Raw genomic sequence first — 17,712 nt, 5'->3', positions numbered from 1 at the left:
TCAGGAACACTCACACTAACCATTAGCTCTGCTGTTGAACAGGACACTGAAGAATACTTAAAGGACTGTTGCAACGCACTGTGTCACACTGTGTATAGAAGAATGCACTCATTGAGTCTGATGTTATATTTCTATTCAAATACAACTTGAAAGAGGACAATAATACACAGAAGTTTTCAGATCAGCCTCCTCCTGGTATTGATGCAGCCCAACCCCTCCCCAGTGATCAGATTACAGGGATACTAATCCTCGAAATACATTAACTACATACTGCAGTCAATTGGCCAGGGAATATCAGTAGTGAGTTGAGGGTTTCTGCCTCCACTATCCTTTCAGGCAGTGAGTTCCAGATGCCTACCACCCTCCGGGTGAAAAATGTTTTCCTCATCTCCCCTCTAATCTTTCTACCAATTAGTTTAAATCTATGCCCCCTTGTCACTGACCTCTCTGCTAAGGCAAATATGCCCTTAACATCCACTCTATCCAGGCCCCTCACAATTTTGTACATTTCAATCAAATCTCCCTCCAGCCTTCTCTGTTCCTCGGAGAACAACCCCAGCCGATCCAATCTTTCCTCATAACTGCATTTTTCCAGTCCTGGCAACATCCTCGTAAATCTCCTCTCTACTCTCTCTAGTGCAATTATATCCTTTCTGTAATGAGGTGACCAGAACTGCACACAGTACAGTTCCAGCATAACCTCCCTGCTCTTGTATTCTATACCTCGGCTAATAAAGGAAAGGATTCCATATGCCTTCTTAATGACCTAATCAACCTGTCCTGCTACCTTCAGGGATCTGTGGACATTCAGTCCAAGATCCTTCACTTCCTCTACACCTCTCAGTATTCTCCCATTAATTGTGTATTCCTTCTTGTTGTTTGACCTCCCCAAATGCATCAGCTCACACTTCTCCATGTTGAATTCCATTTGCCACCTTTCTGCCCACCTGACCAGACCATCAATATCTTACTGCAGCCTACAGCTATCCTCCTCGCTATCTACCCCACGGCCAATCTTTGTGTGATCTGCAAACTTCTTGATCATGCCCTCTACATTTACGTCCAAATCATTAAAATATACCACAAAAAGCAGGGGACCCAGTACTGAGCCCTGCGGAATGCCACTGGATACAGCCTTCCAGTCACAAAAATACCCGTCAACAATTACCCTTTGTTCCCTGCCATTGCGCCAATTTTGTATCCACCTTGATACATTTCCCTGGATCCCATGGGATTTTATTTTTTAACCAGTCTGCCACGTGGGACCTTGTCAAAAGCCTTGTTAAAATCCATGTAGACCGCATTAACTGCACTAGCCTCATCAATCTTCCTTGTTACTTCTTCAAAAAAAATCAATCAAGTTAGTCAGGCAAGATCTTCCCTTAACAAATCCATGCTGACTATCCTTTATTAATCCGTGCCCTTCTAAGTGACAGTTTATCCCATCTCTCAGAATTGATTCCAATAATTTGCCCACTACTGAGGTTAGATTGACCTGTAGTTAGTCGGTCTATCCCTCGCTCCTTTTTTAAACAGAGGTACAATGTTAGCAGTCCTCCAGGCCTCCGGCACCACACCTGTATCCAAACAAGGACTGGAAAATGATGGACAGACCTTCCACTATTTTCTCTCTGGCTTCTTTTAACAGTCTGGCATCCATTTCATCCTTTGGAAATGTGACACGTTTTCTCCTTATTTACTCTAACAAAACCATTTATGATTTTGAATACCGCTATCAAATCTCTTAACCTTCTCTGCTATAATGATAACAACTCCAGCGCCTCCAGTCTCCATGTAACTGAATTCCCTCATCCCTGGTAAATCTCCTCTGCACCTGCTCAAAGGCCCATATTTCCTAAAATATGGTGCCCAAAATTGAGCACAAAATTTCAGCTGAGGCTGAACCAGTGTTTTATCCAAATAAGGCATATATTGTGATGAACCCAGGATGCCCTCGCAGGAAACCTCAGACTAAGATAAACCTGAGATTCCATATAGCTGGAATGTTAGACTGAGGGATACATGTAATTCCATATACAGGAAATCTCAGGCTAAGATAAACCTGGGATTGCATACACTGGGAATGTTATAGCTAGATTGCATACACAGAAAACATCAGACAGGAAGGAACAGAAACACCACACTTCTATATTGAACCTTTAATGTAAAAGCCATGTGAAGGCAATTCACAGGTAGCTATAAGGGAACCTGAGCCAGGAAGACAAAGGTCGATGAAAGAGATGGAGTTGAGGAGAATTTTAAAGGAAGGAAGTAAACAGGTGGAGGACTGAAAGGTGCATTTCACCATCTAAATGGTCAACCTTGGCTCAGTCGTAGCATTAGCACCTCTAAGTCAGTAGGTCATGAGTTCAAGCCTCTAATGCAGCCTCTCCAGTGCAGTACTGAGGGAGTACTGCAGCATCCAATGTGCTGTCTTTTGGATATTAAACCAAGTCTGCCCTCTCAGGGGGACATAGAGATCCCACGGCACTTCTCAAAGAAGAGCAGGAAAGTTCTTCTGGTGTCCTGGAAAAACATTTATCCATCAAGCAATATCATAAACAAACTACCTGGTCATTTATCTCATTGCTGTTTGTAGGATTTGTTGTGTGCAAATTGGCTGTCATGCTCCTACACAATGACAGCATGTCAAAAATATTTCATTGGCTGTAAGTGCGTAGGGTTGTCCTGAGTTTGAGAAAGATGCCACCACAGGAAATCTGCCGTCCTTACTCGGCCTGGCCTATATGTGACCCCAGACGCACAGCAATATGATTGACTCTTGACTGCCCTCTGAAATGGCCTAGCAAGCCACTCAGTTGTATCAAACAGCCACAAAAAACCCCAAATAAGAACAAAACTGGAAGGACTACACAGCATTGACCTAGGTACCAGATATGACAAAGGAACAGTCGATCCTGCAAAGTTCTCCTCACGAACATATGGGCACTTGTGCCAAAATTGGGAGAGCTGTCCCACAGACGAGTTAAGCAACAGCGTGATAAAGTCATACTTACAGAATCATACCTTACAGCCAAGGTCCCAGACTCCTCCATGAACATCCCTAGATACGTCCTGTCCCACTGACAGGACAGAGCCACCAGAGGTGGTGGCACAGTGGTATACAGTTGGGAGGGAGTTGCCCTGGGTGGCCTCAACATTGACTCTGGACCCCATGAAGTCTCATGGCATCAGGTCAAACATGGGTAAGAAAGCCTCCTGTTCATTACCACCTATCACCTTCCCTTTGCTGATGAATCAGTACTCCTCCATGTTGGACACCACTTGGAAGAAGCACTGAGGATAGCAAGGGCACAGAATATACTCTGGGTGGGTGCTGCAATGCCCATAACCAAGAGCGACTTGGTAGCACCACTACTGACCAAGCTGGCCAAGTCCTGAAAGACATAGCTGCTAGACTGGGTCTGCGGAAGGTGGTGAGAGAACCTACATGAGGGAGAAATCTACTTGCCTCGTCCTGAACAATCTACCTGTTGCAGATGCATCTGTGGGTGACAGTATTGATAGTAGTGACCATTACACGGTCCATGTGGAGACGAAGCCCTCCATTGTGTTGTGTGGCGCATCCACTGTGCTAAATGGGATAGATTCAGAACAGATCTAGCAGCTCAAATGTGGGCATCCGTGAGGCGCTGTGGGCCATCAGCAGCAGCAGAATTGTATTCAACCACGATCTAAAAACTCATGGCCCAGCATATCCCTCACTCTAACATTACCATCAAGCCAGAGGGCCAACCCTGGTTCAATGAAGAGCGTAGATGAGCATACCTGAAAATGAGATGCCAAGCTGGTGAAGCTACAACACAGGATTACATGCATGCTAAACAGTGGAAGAAGAATACCAGAGCTAACCCACAACCAACGGATCTGATCAAAGCTCTGCAGTCATGCCACATTCAGTTGTGAATGATGGTGGACAATTAAACAAATAACGGGATGAGAAGGCTCCATGAACATCCTCATTCTCAATGATCAGCCAGCCCAGCACGGGAGCTCAAAAGCCAAGGCTGAAACATTAGCAATCATCTTCACCCAGAAGTGTTGAGTGAATGATCCGTCTTGGCCTCCTCCTGAGATCCCCACCATAAAAGAAAAGAACAAGGAGCAGTACAGCACAGGAACAGGCCATTCGGCCCTCCAAGCCTGCGCCGATCTTGATGCCTGTCTAAACTATAACCTTCTGCACTTCCGGGGTCCGTATCCCTCTATTCCCATCCTATTCATGTATTTGTCAAGATGCCTCTCTTCAGCCAATTCAATTCACTCCATGTGATACAGCAAAGGCTGGAAGCCTTGATAACATCCTGGGTTGCTGTGCTGAAGATTTGTGCTCCAGAACTAGCCGTGCCCCTAGCCAAGCTGCTCCAGCACAGTTGGAACACTGGTAGCTACCGGAGAAAGTAGAATATTGTCCAATTATGTCTTGTCCACAAAGAGCAGGAGAAATTCAATCCAGCCAATTACCGCCCATCAGTCTACTCTCAATCATCAGCAAAGTGACAGAAGGTGTTGTCGACAGTGCTACACTTACTCAGCAATAACCTGCTCACCGATGCTCAGTTTGGGTTCTGCTAGGATCACTTGGCTCCAGACGTATTACAGCTGTGTCCAAGCATGGGCAAAAGAATTCCAGAGGTGAGGTGAGAGTGACTGCCTTGACAGCAAGGCAGCATTTGACAGGAATATGGTATTAAGGAGACCTAGTAAAATAAGTCAATGAGAATCGGGGAAAAGTCTCCGCTCGCTGGAGGTATACATAGCACAAAGAACACAAAGTGGTTGTTGGACATCAATCATTTCAGCCCCAGTATTACACTGCAGGAGTTTCTCAGGGCAGTGTTCGAAGCCCAAACAGCTTCAGCTGCTTCGTCAGTGACCTTCACTCCTTCATAAAGTTAGAAGTGGGGATGTTCACTGATGATTGCAATGTTCAGTTCCATTCTCAACTCCTCAGATAATGAAGCAGCTCGCATGCAGCAAGACCAAGACAACATTCAGGCTTTGGTTGGGAAGTGGCAAGTAACATTTGCACCAGACAAGTGCCAGGCAGTGACCATCTCCAACAAGAGTAAGTCTAACTGCCTCCCCTTGACATTTAATGGTATTACTGTTTTTGGGTGCATGTCTTTCTGTACGTGTTGTGTGTGCCTGTGTGTCTTTCTGTATGTGTGGCTTTCTATATGTGTCTGTGTCTTTCTGTATGTGTGTAGGTGTGTCCTTCTGTACGCGTGTGTAGGGCTTTCTGTACGTGTGTGTTTGTGTCTATGTGGGTGTTTGTTTCACAGGTGTGCACAATGACATCTGAAAACTGATTCCTAATCGAATCTGGGAACTGGCAGATCACATGCTGTCAGTTTGCCAAAAAAACTATTCTATTAGTGACTGAGCCCCTGAAAAACACCGGGTAACGTTGCGTAAGATCACTGCCTTTCCATTTTGACAGGCAGACCCCAGAGACTAATGTAACAAAATCAGAACTGCACTAACTCAGCTATCACAAAACACTGGCCTGATGATAACTGCCACCATTCTGGGCACTTCCTAAAGCTCAGCCCAGCCAACAGTGCCACCATCTGTTGGGAAGTTCATTGATGATTCTGAGCCAGGAGAGCGCTCTGCATAATGTCAGAATTTGTTTGAAGTGCACAGCCCTCCAGGAGATACAGCTCCCACTTCATTAACTTTCACTTCTACTTCCTTGTTCAAATTCATCAGGCAGATGAAATTCAGGAGTAATTACTGTACATAAATGTTTGTTAATTCAATTTGCATATGAGTTTGCAGTAGTGATCAGATATAATCAAATGAGAAGATGAACTGTTCCTTGTTTGAATTGTGCATCAGACATCTGGGTCTTCCTTTTCTCTTGCATAATAAATCAAGAGTGATATACAACTCTAAGTCAATGGAGGCCACTCATAAAACTGAGCAATTTTGAACAAAACTTACTTCAACCCCATGTAAAATAATGGAATTGATTATTAGGAATAAATTTAAGGACAATTTGTACAATAACCTAGTAAACTGCAGCCAGCATAGATTCAGAGATTAGATGGGGAGTGATGTAAAAGGGGCTGTCAATTCACTATCAGCCATTTTACACTATCACTCAAAGTCAAAATGGCCCCCACAGGTTATTTTTTCTTCTTTTTTATTATTCGTTCGTGGGATGTGGGCATAGCTGGCCAGGCCAGCATTCATTGCCCATCCTTAATTGCCCATAAGAAAGTGGTGGTGAGCTGTCTTCTTGAACTGCTGCAGTCCATGTGATGTAGATACACCAACAGTGCTGTTAGGAAGGGAAGTCCAGGATTTTGACCCAGCAACAGTGAAGAAATGGCGATATAGTTCCAAATCAGGATGGTGTGTGGCTTGGAGGGGAACTTGCAGGTGGTGGTGTTCCCATGCATCTGCTGCCCTTGTCTCTCTAGGTGGTAGAGGTTGCAGGTTTGGAAGGTGCTGTCGAGGGAGTCTTGGTGAGTTGCTGCAGTGCATCTTGTAGATGGTACACACTGCTGCCACTGTGCATCGGTGGTGGAGGGAGTGAATGTTGAATGTGGTGAATGGGGTGCCAATCAAGCATTCTGCTTTGTCCTGGATGGTGTTGAGCTTCTTGAGTGTTGTTGGAGCTGCACCCATCCAGGCAAGTGGAGAGTATTCCACCACACTCCTGACTTGTGCCTTGTAGATGGTGGAGAGGCTTTGGGGAGACAGGAGGCGAGTTACTAGCTCTAGAATTCCCAGCCTCTGACCTGCTCCTGCAGCCACACTGTTGCACTGCAGCAACTCACCAAGACTCCTTCGATAGCACCTTCCAAACCTGAAACCTCTACCACCTAGAAGGAGAAGGGCAGCAGATGCATGGGAATACCACCACCTGCAAGTTCCCCTCCAAGCCACACACCATCTTGACTTGGAACTATATTGCCATTCCTTCACTGTTGCTGGGTCAAAATCCTGGACCTCCCTTCCTGGTTGGTCCAGTTCAATTTCTGGTCAATGGTAACCCCAAGGATGTTGACAGTGGGGGATTCAGTGATGGTAATACCATTGAACATCAAGGGGAGATTGATGGATTCTCTCTTGTTGGAGATGGTCATTGCATGGCACTTGTGTGGCGCGAATGTTACTTGCCACTTATCAGTCCAAGCCTGCATGTTGTCCAGATCTTGTTGCATCTGGACACAGGCTGCTTCAATATCTGTGGTCTAGCGAATGGTGCTGAACATTGTGCAATCATCAGCGAACGTCCCCACTTCTGACCTTATGATGGAGTGAAAGTCATTGATGAAACAGCTAAAGATGGTTGGGCCCAGGACACTACCCTGAGGAACTCCTGCAGTGATGTCCTGGGACTGAGGTGATTGACCTCCAACAACCACAACCATCTTCCTTTGTGCTAGGTATGACTCCAACCAGCAGAGAGTTTTCCCCTGATTCCCATTGACTCAAGTTTTGCTAGGGCTCCTTGATGCCATACTCGGTCAAATGCTGCCTTTTTATAAAGGGCAGTCACTCTCACCTCACTTCTAGAGTTCAGCTGTTTTGTCCATGTTTGCACTAAGGCTGTAATCAGGTCAGGAGCTGAGTGGCCCTGACGGAACCCAAACTGAGCATCACTGAGCAGGTTATTGCTGAGCAGGTGCCGCTTGATAGCAGTGTCGACGACACCTTCCATCACTTTGCTGATGATCGAGAGTAGATTGCTGAGATGGTAATTGGCCGGGTTGGATTTGTCCTGCTTTTTGTTTACAGGACATAACAGGGCAATTTTCCATATTGCCAGGTAGATGCCAGTGTTGTAGCTGTACTGGAACAGCTTGGCTAGAGGCGCGGCAAGTTCTGCAGCACAAGCCTTCAGTACTATTGCCAGAATATTATTAAGGCCCATATGCTTTGCAGTATCCAGTGCCTTCAGCCATTTCTTGTTATCACATGGAGTGATTCAGATTGGCTGAAGACTGTCATCTGTGTGTTGGGGACTTCAGGCGGAGGCCGAGATGGATCATCCACTCGGCACTTCTGGCTGAAGATGGATGGAAATGCTTCAGCCTTGTCTTTTGCACTTATGTGCTGGGTTCCCCCATCGTTGAAGATGGGGATAATTGTGCAACCTTCTCCTCCTGTTTGTTGTTTAATTGTCCACCACAATTCACGACTGCATGAGGCGGGACTGCAGAGCTTCGATCTGATCTGTTGGATGTGGGATCACTTAGCCCTGTCTAATGCATGCTGCTTACACTGTTTGGCATGCAAGTCGTCCCCTGTTGTAGCTTCACCAGGCTGATACCTTATTTTGAGGTATGCTTGGTGCTGCTTTTGGCATGTCCTCCTGCACTCTTCATTGACCCAGGGTTGGTCCCCGGCTTGATGGTAATGGTAGAGTGGGGGATATGCCAGGCCATGAGGTTACAGATTGCGGTTGAATACAATTCTGCTGCTGCTGATGGCCCACAGCACCTCATGGATGCCCAGCTTTGAGTTGCTGTTCGAAATCTGTCCTATTTAGCACGGTGGTAGTGCCACAGCATGATGGTGAGTATCCTCAATGTGAAGACAGGACATTGGGACATTGTCTGTAAGGAATGATTCCATCAGTATGTCTATGCCAGACTTTTGCGTGACTAGTCTCCCAATTTTGGCACAAACTCCCAGATGTTAGTAAAGAGGACTTTGCAGGATTTGCCCTTGTCATTTTCAGTGTCTAGGTCAATGCCGGGTGGTCCATGTGGTTTCATTCCTTTTCTTAGACTTTGTAGGTTTGATACAACTAAGTGGCAGTTAAGAGTCAACCACATTGCTGTGGGTCTGGAGTCGCATGTAGGCCAGACCAGGTAAGTACAGCAGATTCCTTCCTTCAAACAACATTTGACAGTGGTTTCATGGTCAGCATTAGACTAGCCTTTAATTACACATTTTACATCAATTGAATTCAAATTTCACCATGTGCCATGGTGGGATTTGAACCCATATCCCCAGAGCCTAGGCCTCTGGAATACTAGTTCAGAGACATTACCACTATGGCACTGCCTCCCCATCAGAAGTAAAAATGGGGAGTAAAAGGGTCTGTCAATTCACTATCATCCATTTTACACTATCACCCAAAGTCAAAATGACCCTCACAGTTAATGTGAAGCTAATCTTTAACTTACATTATTCTCTCTATCTAAAGTCATATAAGAATAATGTAACATACAAAGATTCTTGAAGCATATAAGATCTTGAGGGGTCTCGACAGGGTGGCTGTGGAAAGGATGTTTCTCCTTGTGGGACAATCTAGAATGAGAGCCGCTATTTAAAAATAAGGGGTCACCCATTTAAGACAGAGATGAGGAGAAATCTTTTCTCTGAGGGTCGTGAGTCTTTGGAATTCTCTTCCTCAAAAGGCAGTGGAAGCAGAGTCTTTGAATATTTTTAAGGCAGAGGTAGATAGATTCTTGATAAGCAAGGGGGTGAAAGGTTATCGGGGGTAGGCGGGAATGTGGAATCGAGGTTACAGTCAGATCAGCCATGACCTTATTGAATGGTGAAGTAGGCTCGAAGGGCCGAGTGGCCTACTCCTGCTCCTAATTTGTATGGTTTGTATGATGCATGATGAGTTCCTCTTACTATGGTCTTTTGGACCCCCTCCATTCACCCCATTACTGCTGGCTGTGACTTCAGCCATCTAGACCTCACACTCTGAAATTTCCTCCTTAAACCCCTCTGTTTCGCCAACTTCCTTCCTCTCTTCCATAAAACCCACCTTTTTGATCAAGCCTTTTATCACTCCTCCTGATCTCTCCTTGCTCATACCTCTGTGAAACATCTTTAGACTTTTTTTATGCTAAAGGCCCGACATAAATGCAAGCTGTTATTGATCGCTAGCTCTGACCCTATCATAGTAATATTACACAAACTGTTACTGCTAATATATTGCACTGTATACATATTGTGGTTATATTTTACTGTCACATATACTCAATGACTCTGTGATATTACTCAATCACTGTTGTTGTTATATTATATCCCTGTAATTATCTAATCTCAGTCTGCTGTATATTTATTACACTGTGCCTTACTATTTTAAATTACACTAATGTGTTTTTTGATACTTGAGGTATATTTATCAACATTTCTTTTAGCTAACCTAACTATACACAACGTTCAATAAATTATTCCATCACTGTAAAGCACAACCATGAAATTTTATATATCTCTCACTAATAAGCAAACCCCTCAATACAACACTCGCTCACTATCTGCACAATATTCATTCTGGCCCCTCACTCCCTGTAACATTCTCTTTGGAACAAAATGCACCCATAACTCACCCCTCACCATACAATATTTCAGTGCAACACTGTAAAGCAGAATCACAGAACTGTAACTGTGCAGAAGGAGGCCATTTGGCCCATCGTATCTGCACCAGTTCTCTGAAAGAGCAATTCTCTCAGTTCCATTCCCACGCCTTCTCCCCATAACCCTGCACATTCTTCCTTTTCATACAGAAACATAGAAAAATAGGAGCAAGAGTAGGCCATTCGGCCCTTCGAGCCTGCACAGCCATTCAATACGATCATGGCGGAACATCCAAACTCAATACCCTGTTCCCGCTTTCCCCCCCATCCCTTGATCCCTTTAGCACTAAGAACTATATCGAACTCTTTCTTCAATATATTTAATGAGTTGGCCTCTGCTTTCTATGGTAGAGAATTCCACAGGTTCACCACTCTCGGGGTGAAGAAATCCCTCCTCATCTCAGTCCTAAATGGAGTATCCTTAGACTATGACCCCTGGTCCTGGACTCCCCCGCCATCGGGAACATCCTTCCTGCATCTTGTTTGTCCAGTTCTGTTAGACGTTTGTAGGTTTCTATGAGATCCCCTCTCATTCTTCTAAACTCTAGCGAATACAAGCCTAATCAACCCAATCTCTCTTCAGACGTTAGTCCTGCCATCCCAGGAATCAGTCTGGTGAACCTTCGCTGTACTCTCTCCATAGCAAGAACATCCTTCCTCAGATAAAGAGACCAAAACTGCACACAATACTCCAGATGTGATCTCACCAAGGCCTTGTATAATTGCAGCAAAACATCCTTGCTCCTGTACTCAAATCCTCTTGCTATGAAGGCCAACATACCATTTGCCTTCTTAACTGCCTGCAGCACCTGCATGCTTACTTTCAGCGACCGGTGCACAAGGACACCCGGGTCTCGCGGCACATCCCCCTTTCCCAATCTATTGCCGTTCAGATAATAATCTGCCTTTCTGTTTTTGCCACCCAAGTGGATAAGCTCACATTTATCCACATTATACTGCATCTGCCACGTATTTTCCCACTCACTCAACCCGTCCGAATCACACTGGAGCTTTTCTGCATCCTCCTCACAGCGCACACTCCCACCCAGCTTTGTGTCGTCTGCAAACTTGGATAGATTACATTTAATTCCCTCATCTATATCATTAATATATATTGTGAATAGCTGGGGTCCTTGCACTGATCCCAGCAGTACCCCACTAGTCACTGCCTGCCACTCGGAAAAAAACCCATTTATTCCTACTCTTTGTTTCCTGTCTGCCAACCAGTTCTCTATCCATGTCAGTACCTTACCCCCAATCCTATGTGCTTTAATTTTACACGCTAATCTCTTATGTGGGACCTTCTGAAAGTCCAAATACACCACATCCACTGGTTCTCCCTTATCTATTCTACTTGTTACATCCTCAAAAAATTCCAGTAGATTTGTCAAGCATGATTTCCCTTTCGTAAATCCATGTTGACTTTGTCCGATCCTGTCATTGTTTTCCAAGTGCTCTGCTATTACATCTTTTATAATGGACTCTAGCATTTTCCCCACTAGTGATGTCAGGCTAACCGGTCGATAATTCCCTGTTTTCTCTCCACCTCCTTTTTTAAATAGTGGGGTTACATTAGCAGTAGTGGGGTTACATTAGCATTACATATAACTGTCTAATTCCCTTCTGAATGCTTCAGTTGAACCTGCCTCCGCCACACTCTCAGGCAGTGCATGGTAAGCAAGACTCCCAAGTGCCAAGCCAATTACACCATTTAACACATTGCAGGTTGAAAGGTATGGGCTGAAGTCAGAAGTCAGTTACATTCAGCACCAGAAACATCTAATCTTATAAATTTCATAATATCATTTGTTTATACTATGTACAATTAGGCAATCAGTTTAAAATGACAGTTTTAATGATGTAATGTCTCCTTTTGCATATTACAATGTAGCTGAAAGCAGTGTCAATACTAATCAGGCTGCTGTTGTGTTATGTGTGCTTAGAATAAATATGTTTCAAGTATTCTCCTTAACTAATTTCTTAAAGAACTTGCATTTAGAAACGGTCTTCATTATTTCACAAGCATTGCAAAGCTCTTCGAGCGGGGGAGTGGGACTGACTGGATAGTTTCATGGAGAGCCGGCATGGACTCGATTGGCCGAATGGCCTCCTTCTGTGCTGCAAATGACTCTATTTAGATAGTCAAACTATTTGCAGCAATCACAACAGCGTGAGATGATATAACTCACACAGGACATGGAATCTGCAATTATGGTATAAATGAATATCTAGCTATCAATTAATATATATCTATAGTATATAAACTGTATCTCTGAAAACACTTTTCACCTGAGTGTTATACTTCCTATGCTACACTGGCATAAACAAAGTTTCCAAGTTTCTTGTGGTTGATTGGTTGGTATGCAATTTAATAACAAAGGCAAAGCAAACCGAACATATCCTCCTAAATAAGAACAAAGAACAGTACAGCACAGGAACAGGCCATTCGGCCCTCCAAGCCTGCGCCGATCTTGATGCCTGCCTAAACTAAAACCTTCTGCACTTCCGGGGATCCGTATCCCTCTATTCCCATCCTATTTATGTATTTGTCAAGATGCCTCTTAAACGTCGCTATTGTACCTGCTTCCACCACCTCCCCCGGCAGCAATTTCCAGGCACTCACCACCCTCTGTGTAAAGAACTTGCCTCGCACATCCCCTCTAAACTTTGCCCCTTGCACCTTAAACCTGTGTCCCCTAGTAACTGACTCTTCCACCCTGGGAAAAAGCTTCTGACTATCCACTCTGTCCATGCTGGTCATAACTTTGTAAACCTTTAATTTATGAAAATCTTGTTACAGTCATACAGCACAGAAGGAGGCCATTTTGCCCATCGTGCCCAAACCACCTCTTTGAAAGAGCTATTCAATTAGCTCCACTCCCCTGCTCTTCACTCATAGTCCTGCAATATCTGCCCTTCAAATGTTTATCCAATTCCCATTTGAAATTTACTATTGAATCTAATTGCACCAGTCTTTCATGTAGTACATTCCAGATCATAACTACTCACATAACATGTTGCCTCTGGTTCTTTTGACAATTACCATAAATGTGTCCTCGGTTACCGACCCTTCTGCCCTGGAGACAGTTTCTCTTTTTTTTTCCAAAACCATTCATAATTTTGAGCACCTCTATCAAATCTGCCCTTAACCTTCTCTCCTCGAAGGACAATGACCCCAGTTTCTCTAGTCTCTCCATGTCACTGAAGTGTTTCATCACTGATATTATTCTAGTAAATCTCTTCTGCACTTTCTCTAAGGCATTGACAACCTTCCTAAAGTGCAACGCCCAGAATTGGAAGCAATACTCCAGCTGGGACCTAGCCAATGTTTTATAAAGGTTTAGCATAACCTCCTTGCTTTTGCACTTTATGCCTCTATTTAGAAAGTGAAGGATCCTGAATGCATTTTTAGCAGTCTTCTCAACTTGTCCTCACACCTTCAATGATTTGTGTGCATAATCCCCAGGTCTCTCTGTTCCTGCAGCCCCTTTAAAATTGTACCATTTAGTTTATATTGCCTTTCCCGTTTTCCTACCAAAATGAATCACTTCACACTTCTGTGTGTTAAGTTTCATTTGCCATGTGTCTGCCCATTTTACCAGTGTATGTGCTCCTAGAGTCTTTACTATCCTTCTCTCTGTTTACCGTATTTCCAAGTTTCATGTCATCTGCAAATTTTGAAATTCTGCTCTTTATACCTAAATCCAGGCCATTAATGTACATCAAATAGAGCAGTGGTGCCAACATGGGAGATGTCTCTGTATACTTCCCTCCAGTCTGACAAGCAACCGGTCACAACTTTCCTGCTCTCTTTTTTGTTTCTTAGCTAATTTCATAACCGCGCAGCTATTGCCCCTTTAAGCTTATCGGCTTCAATTTTACTGACAAGTCTGTTATGTGGTACTTTATCAAACAACTTTTGAAAGTTCACATACACAACATCAACTGCACTACCCACATTAACCCCTGTTACTTCATCAAAGAACTGAATCAAATTAGTCAAACAATTTGCCTTTAAAAACTCATGCTGTCTTATTTATCCATAAATCCATAAAAACCATATTTATCCAAGCGCCAATTAATTTTGTCCCAGATTAATGTTTCTAAAAGTTTTTCCACCACAGACATTAGACTAACTGGCCTGAAGTTGTGGGATGTATCCCTTTCCCCTTTTTTGAACAGGGCTCTAAGAAATGCAATCCTCCAATCCTCTGGCACCACTCGCTTATCCAAGGAGGATTGGAAGACTATGGCCAGCAACTCCCACTCGTACTTCTCTCAGTAACCCAGGATCAATGCTCTCTCGAAAACTTTTTGTTGTGTATGGCCTGTTCATTTAAACTCATGGTACTGACATGGGGTATCTTAAACGTGGCAACTTGTGAACAGCCTCTGCTGTAGCTTCCAGGTTGGTGTACGGTCCAGCATGTGAGCGCAGCTTACAGGGAACACTGCGTAAGATGCCTCCCAATGGGACTGGGTGACTTTTCTACTTTGAGCACTGCCAACCTTTTAAGTACCACCTGTTTATCTATTTTTATTCTATCCGATTTGTCTACTGCCTCCTCCTTTACTGTGACATTGCAGTATTCTATTCCTTAGTGAAGACAGATGCACAGTACTCATTTAGTACCTCAACCATGCCCTCTAGCTCCATAAGTTCATCTCTTTTTTGATCCCTAATCGACTCCACACTTTTACCATTTATGTTTATAAAAGACTTTTAAATTACCCACTAATCTATTCTCATATACTCTCTTTGCCCTATTTATGCTGTTTTTTCAGTTCTCCCTTGTACTTTTTGTATTCAACTTGGTTCTCCACTGAACTATGAGCCAGATATTTATCATAACCCTTCTTTTACTGTTTCATTTTAATCTCTATATCTTTAGCCATCCAGGAAACTCTAGCTTTATACATCTTTCCTTTCCCCCACCACCAAATGTGTCAAGAATGTCTACTCTTTGAAGGCCTCTTATTGCTCATTTACCGTCTTACCTGAAAACCCCTTTTTTAACACTTAAATTAGCTCTCCTCCAGTTGAAAATTTTCACATTCGAGTTTTCCTTGTCCTTTTCCATAACTACTCCAATGCTATTGTGATCATTGTTTCTCAAATGTTCTCCCACTAAAACCTGCTTCATTTGCCCCTGTCATTTTCCAGAATCAGATCCAGCACTGCTTCCTTCCTCATTGGGCTGGAAAAAATACTGATCAAGAAAAGTTCGCTTGCACACACTTCAGGAATTCCTCACCCTCTTAGCCCTTTACACTGCTATTTTCCCAGTTTGTATTAGGATAATTGATGTTCCCCATTATCACTACTCTAAAATTCTTGCATCTTTCTGAAATTTTCCTGCAAAGTTGCTCCTCTATCTCACTATTTTTCCCCCTCACACCATTGACTGTGTACAGATAAAAATCACAATTTATAAAGAAGGTAATGTAAACATGTGGAAAACAAATGCTGTAAATATTTCAAGTTGCCTATATTGGCAATACATCAATATGGAGTTGTGCCCACTGAGGCTGAACTTGTGAGATGAAACCAGTTTGAGTTTCTAGCCAAAGCCCAATCTGCTGTGACTTGTTTCCAGCCTCTAGGTACTCAATTTCCTGGGGAATCTGCGACCAACAATTTACCTATCCAGCCCCTCTGACTCATTCCCAGCCTTCAGCCTCTCCCTTCCGCTCCGCCCTTGGGCCATCAGTTCAGATCCTGCAATGAAGTTGATTTTTACAGCTATATATGCTTTAATACTGGATTTGTTGACTGTATGCTTACACATCTGCCCCTTAACCTAAATCTGAATTAACCTCCAAGAACCACGGGCTCAAACAGTTAATGGATGTTAAAATGATAAAAACAAGGTTAAATGGTGGCTACAATGTGGACATGCAAATTTTAAAGTATTTTTGTAAACTAAAATTAACTGTTTTGTTCCTTATATAAAGGACTTGGAACAATGCCCAATTATCTCAGTGGGGGACAGCCATATTTATCTCTTTATCCAAAATGGGGTTGGGGTCTGGCCAATACATTAGTTACTAGACACATGTAGCTAATTGGAACTAAGATGTGGCTAATTGAATTTCTGATTAGTAAATGAACAGATGAGTACTAGACAATATGGTTGGAGATGTGACCCTTAGTACTCATATTCGCCTGGTGTACATATGTGAACTTTGATCTTTTGCGCGTTTGTCAGTAAATGTTTTTACTGACTGTTTAGTTTAGTTTAGAGATACAGCACTGAAACAGGCCCTTCGGCCCACCGAGTCTGTGCCGACCATCAACCACCCATTTATACTAAGCCTACACTAATCCCATATTCCTACCACATCCCCACCTGTCCCTATATTTCCCTACCACCTACCTATACTAGTGGCAATTTATAATGGCCAATTTACCTGCCAACCTGCAAGTCTTTTGGCTTGTGGGAGGAAACCGGAGCACCCGGAGAAAACCCACGCAGACACAGGGAGAACTTGCAAACTCCACACAGGCAGTACCCAGATTTGAACCCGGGTCGCTTGAGCTGTGAGGCTGCGGTGCTAACCACTGCGCCACTGTGCCGCCCGTGAATGCTTTACAATTGGCTCACAGTGATACATAAGTCTAAAGCCTTGAAAATGGCCAATACTGTGCAAGTCATGGTACCACTAATTTTAAGCCTTGTAACAGCATGGACACCAGAAACATAAGACTCCTGCAGTATAAGTTGTTGTTCCCTTTGAAATTTGGCATTCTTACGTGTGTCCCGATGAGTACAAGATGAAAAGCTTCGACAGCATGTCTTTTTTTTCAGCAATACACCTTGGAATACAACAGTATCCACACTAATGGCGAGTTCTGTGAAAAGCATTGCAGAAAGTGTTTGGGTAGTTACCCACAGTACATTGTAATGCTCATGGGTGCTGTTGAAACTGATTATATTAATTGGATTAATAGTATACCAACTGATTTCAGAACCACAAGGAGCTAAAAGTCTATTTACCGTGTTTGTGTGTCACTGCTATTTATAATTTTCCTACAATATAGCATTGATTGATGTTGGAGTGTCTCATGTAATTTCTATTTAAATGTCCCATTATTGAAAAAGTCTGGGAATTTTAATTTTTAGTAATTGCCTTATAGGGAATAATAGATGGATTGGACGCTTTCCTGTGTGCATGGGTTAGTATGTGAGCTGAAGTACAGTGGCTGCATATTCCTTCACTTAAGGTCCTCAGTTATGTGTGTTCAGGGAGGATTTTATGGCCATTTGCTGTGTGTGACATGAGGAAGTCATGGCAGGCTTAGCAGCGCATTGTCATGCACACATTGTAAATTTGTATTTTAAGCTGATAT

At 43.5% G+C, this 17,712-nt stretch overlaps 1 protein-coding gene across 1 annotated transcript in view; it reads right to left on the bottom strand.

Annotated features, from left to right (window-relative positions):
• LOC137379957 (testis-expressed protein 264-like) overlaps positions 1-17,712 on the bottom strand; it is a 456,807-nt gene that overhangs the window by 101,334 nt on the left and 337,761 nt on the right. The window lies entirely within an intron of this gene.

The sequence above is a fragment of the Heterodontus francisci genome, chromosome 19 (genome assembly GCF_036365525.1).
Source record: "Heterodontus francisci isolate sHetFra1 chromosome 19, sHetFra1.hap1, whole genome shotgun sequence".
NCBI lineage: Eukaryota > Metazoa > Chordata > Chondrichthyes > Heterodontiformes > Heterodontidae > Heterodontus > Heterodontus francisci.
This window is presented reverse-complemented; position numbering and strand designations above follow the sequence as displayed.